The sequence below is a fragment of the Lepidochelys olivacea genome (genome assembly GCF_965140295.1).
Source record: "Lepidochelys olivacea isolate rLepOli2 genome assembly, chromosome: 3".
NCBI classification, from domain to species: Eukaryota; Metazoa; Chordata; order Testudines; family Cheloniidae; genus Lepidochelys; species Lepidochelys olivacea.
The window spans coordinates 130,931,575-130,937,078 of NC_140413.1; positions in this window are offsets into that span (position 1 = coordinate 130,931,575).

Here is a 5,504-nt window from a genome sequence, read left to right on the forward strand (position 1 = left end):
CAGACTGGATGGTCACAGTGGTCCCTTCTGAGTCTCAAAGTACTTTCCTCAGGAGGTCGGAGAGGGGAAGTGACTTGCCAAGGCCATACACAGACTCAGTGGCAGAGATGTGCCAGGTCTCCTGAGTCCCAGTGCAGTGCTCTGCCACCCACCAGGCCACACTGTTCTCAAAAAGAAACACAAAGTCAGTGTTACTCAGTGAAATTCACCCTGGGATTCAGAAGTCCCCCCCAGAGCAGGAGGAAATGTAAAGTGGCCAGGACTCAAGGTTTCCCCAGAATAATGTTGAAAAATAAAGCAATTGAGAGGTCACACTGCAGCTGGCCAGCAGAGAAGATACACACTTTTGCAAACAAGCTTTTTCCGCCCGCACCACAGAAAGCCAATGAGTCACAGTATCTCAGGTCAAAAAAAAAAAAAAAAAAGAGGGTTCCTTCCCACACAATAGGATACAGATACTGCCAAGTGGAAATCAGTGACTGGGAGGGTGTACAGTTTGTAACTAAATACCACAAGTCCTGTTCCCTTGAACAGGGTAGGTAACAAATGGCACACAGAATGGCACCATCCCACGGAAACCCCATTCACAGGAGTCAGGTCAGGCACCTCTGCCCTGTGCAAGGAAACTGTACCCCCGCCATTCCCCTCCCCCAGTCCCTGGTCTTCTCACCTGGGAGACCTGCTAGCCCAAGGTTGTTCACAAGACCACATGGCCTAGGAAGGTGAACCTGGGCATGTATCCTCCAGTTTTACAGCTACACTGCAACGTGAAAGAACATCAGCGCTTTAGTTGCCAGACACAGGAGAGAGCTCTGAGCCACACAGTGCCCTTAAAGGCCCTCTGGGTGCAATCACTGCATGGCAGCTTCAGCTTTTCCTATGGGACATTTAATCCTGAGTGCTCATACCTCAATTAACATCTTTCACATACAGTATTCTTTCCTTACCCCCAGCAAGGAAATGATACTTCTGGCCCCAAATAGGCAGACGAGCTTCCCCGAAGCTGCCAGTGGATAAATATCTGTGCTGTAGTCCAATAAAATCAGAAGCAGATTGCTTGGTATGAAACAGTTAAAGGTAGCACCAAAGGAACCAACCACTACTCGACATAACCTATTGGAGAGGGAAGGGATTGATACCACATCTCCAGCAGAGGGGAGTTTTCCAGGGCTCTGCATCATGAGGATGATATACTTTGCACTCCAAAAGCATATTCTGTCCAAGAATCTCAATGTGCTTTACAAACAATAATGGATTAAAGCCTTTATCCCTGGGGGATTAGGCAAACCACTGTTATTCTCCTTTTGCTGATGGGGAAACCAATGCAGAGAGATTTGCTCAAGGTGACACTGCAAGACCAGGGCAGAGTGAACCCCACCCCCAAAACTGGACATTTGAGGCCTGGCTCATCACTGTGTTTTATGCCAGTGTAACACCATGGATTTCAGTGGAGAATCAGGCCTTTAATTTCTTGACTCCTATTCCAACGCATTAACTACAAGCTTATCCTTCCTCTTAGCAGTGCAGACACAAAACAAAGAAGAGAGAGGGTGCAGAAACACACATCTCATACTGTCAAACAGACAAAGGGCATATGGACAAAGGTCCCATTCCCCTGAAGGCAGACACTTGGCTCTTGCAGGAGATACATTTTAATTCTCCTTGCAGGATTTCCACAAATGACACCTTTCTCCCTTTAGGGCAGGGAATAAAAAGAGTTCATCTTTAGCGAATGTGAGGGCATGTCTACACTTGCCATTTAAAGCGGAAAAAGTCCCTTTTGCACAAAAACCGTGGGAGCGTCTACACTTGCCAATGACTTTTTGTGCTGAAACTCAGAAGTTTCACCACAAAAAGAAAACCACCTTCACGAGAGGCACACAGCTCTTATCGGCGATGTGCAAGTGAAGACACATTCTTCCTGTTTACAGAGCTTTTAGCCTCCGGAGAATATCCCACAGTACCTAGGTGACCGCTCTGGCCAGCAGCTCTGATGCCAGGTAAACAGACGTCCATCCCTCCCCCTGTAAAGCCCGAGGAACTTTGAAACTCCCCTTCCTGTTTTCTTGGCAAGTGTGCACTTATCTGGCCAGGTGACAATGCTCCACGGAGCAAATCATTCCCTGCTTGGAGCAATGCTAAGCTACTGAAGCTGATCAGTGTTTGGGGAGAGGAGGCTGTGCAGGGACCCAGGATGCCCCACGATCACCCTCCTCCCCCAAGACCTATTGTCAAAATGGAAAGAGTTGCACTGTGGGATAGCTGCCCTCGGTGCACTGCTCTCAAATGTGAACATGATCTGACGCCTGTGGAAGCAAGTGGGTACATAAACCAGTGATTTTCTTTCACCGGTTCACTATCACCGGTGAAACTGACAGCGCAAAAACTCTGCAAGTGTAGACATCGCCTGAGGCGAATTCCTGTGCTATGGGAGACAAGGCCCAGTTTGTCTACTCAAGCCAGGTTATGTGAGACAACTCCTCACTCAGCTATGATCCACCCAGCATCGACCATCCTCCAAGATACTTCAGTTTTCAGATCCACCTTTTACCGCACTTGTGCTAGTGGCCAGATCTCCAGAAAAGCAATGGGGGGCATTTCCAAAATTCTTAAGATCGCCACATGCTAGTATCTTTTGGAAATCAGTTTTGGACCCATAAAAGTTACAACTGACTTTTGATTTTGTAATGTTTTACTCTGAGCCCCCTTCGTTCATTGAGGGTGACTCCACACTGGTCAAGTCAGCACAAGGACTATGCACTGCTGACATCTCACTTAAGCCCCATTTTGGGGGGCTTGAAAATCGTTGTGGGGGCAGATTTCATCCTTCAACAATAAGAAGCTATCTGCCTACCTGAGTCACCCCCTTAAAGCTGAAAGTCTGCGCATGGGGTTCCTGCCCAATAGCAAATCCCAAGTACTGCTAGATTTCTCTGTTATCCCTGCTCTGTATCAAGGCTATGAGTGAAATCCTGGCCCCATGGAGTAAAATCAATGTAAGTTTTGCTGTTGACTTCAGTGGAGTCAATTTCAGCTACCATATCATTCCTATGCTCTGCCGGTCTGCTCAGAGAGCAGAATTTTTGTATATTTCAGTATCCTTCTTGCTCAACAGCAGCATAAGCCAGGCAGAGCAGAGGAATGGCCCGAAATGCCACATGTGCATTTGCTCCCAAGCCAAAACACAGCTGGTGGCTCTAATTTTAGCCCCAAGAGCCTTGAAAGTGCCTCTAAAGCTACTGCATATCTCGATAAATCTTCTAAATTGACGCGGGTGGGCTAACGCTGGTTTTCAAAAGGAAGAGGCCTAGTGCCGAATTTTAAATGTTACTTCGAACAGTGATGAAGCGCTTTGCCTTCCACATACTGTTACACAATGCACCTGAGGACTATGGCAGCAGATGTTGAGAGGTGCAAGCAAGAGCCAGAATGGGGCCTCCTGTCACTGTAGTTGATCCACATCCCCGAGAGGTGATCGCTAGGTCAGCAGAAGAATTAGTCCATCTACCTAGCACTGACGACACCAGGGGTTAGGTCAGCTTAACTACGTCACTCAAACAACAAGGAGTCCGGTGGCACCTTAAAGACTAACAGATTTATTTGGGCATAAGCTTTTGTGGGTAAAAAACCCCACTTCTTACCCACAAAAGCTTATGCCCAAATAAATCCATCAGTCTTTAAGGTGCCACCGGACTCCTTGTTGTTTTTGTGGATACAGACGAACACGGCAACCCCAGGATACATCACTCAGTCTCTGTGCAGATAGTACTAGGTGGATGGAGAATTCTTCCATCAATGTAGCTACTGTCTCTTGGGGAGATGGATTACCCGTGCTGATGGGAGAACCCCTCCTGTTGGTGTAGGCAGGGTCTACACTGAAGTGGTCCTATGGCACTGCGGCAGAAGTACAGTTGTGCTGCTGAAGCTTTTTAAGTTTAGACAAGCCCCTAGAAGTGTCACATCCATGCTAGTAGAGCAGTGTGAGAAACTACTGTAAAATCTTTCAGGAAGGGAGTCATAGGTGCAGCCATTGAGGAATGAGGGGGAATCTGCCTGCTAGCTTTTTACTATTCTGTTGATGTCCTCTCTCTCTCAGTGCAGTTGCAGGACTAATGTGTTCTCTCACCTGGTCCTCTGTACGCCTTCTTTTAGCATGTTTTGTATCACACAATGAAGGTTTTTTTTGTTTTGGGGTTTAAACAGGGATTTATGATTATTATTGAGTGGAATTTCCCCTGCAGGACCTGTGTAATTTAAGGCTCCAGGATTATATCAGTTCTGTGGCCTATGTACCTCATTCCCCAGGGCTTTTACTGTACCCACCTTACATGAGCTCTGACTAGCTATTGATTTTTCTTTCATAACAATATGCCACTTCTCCCCAGCATGCACACACACGGGAGAGAAAATGTAGAGATAATGGGGAGAAATTGAATATTGCTCACTGCAATTGGGGTCTGTTACTCACCTCTTAGCAGCACCTCCTCATGGTTCATTTGAGGAATTAGCATGTCACTATCCACACCCCATCCTGCGGTCACTCAGCCAGTTGCATCAGTCACTCACTCTGCAGCCCCTTTACTGATAGTCAGGAGCTGTTCCTCCTCTCCTTCATGGCCTAGCCCTCCAGCCAAGTCACAATCACCCTCCCCTTCTAGGGGGTCTCATCAGAGTCTCTTTCCACAAAGTCTCAAGTACTGTAGTCTCCATATCCACCGTTCTAACTGTGCCGCATCCACAGTGGCTGGAAAAGGAATCTGGGCCAGCCCTCTACTCTGGGTTCCAGTCCAGGGACCCTAGAACCAGCAGTTCAGGTCCATACTCTCTCAGACTTCACTGCTCCATCCCTGAACTGTTTCCTAGGCACCTACTCTCCTCCTTGTAACAGGAAGCCCCTACAACCCCTTTCCAGGCTCAGCTCCTAGGCTTTAGAGAAGCCCTGCCTGTTCCTGACCAGGTGATTTTCATTCTCAATTAGTATCATAGCCTTTTAGCTCCCCAGCAGGGTGTCTCTTGCTACCTTAACCCCTTCAGGGCTGGTGTGGGGTGAGCACCCCAACACGTGAATGTAAAAAAGATCCAAACCAATAGCAAATGAGCGCTCATGTAGGGTGCTAAGTTAACAGCTCTGGAGCCTGAATTGTCCAAAGGAAAGAAATTCAATTTAATTTTATTACTCATGTGGGGGGATAGTCAGCCCAGTGCAGAGGGTCAACAAAGGTCCTATCCCCTCCATAAGCAGTACTGCCAACCCCAGGTGTTCAAAAACCAGGAGTCAGGCTGCCCCAAAATCATGAGAGTGGCTTAAAATCACGATACTTTAAAAATAATAAATTGTGGGTTCTTTCATTTGCATTCTAGTTTTTGAACCTTTAGGGTGCACTCGGGTCACTTTTTCTAGCTTTTTTTCCTACAATTGTGAGGGCTCGAAACTTACTTTTTAAAAAAATAAAAATGGAGATTCTCACATCATCACGACTCCAAGATCTGAGGCTTTAAGAAAA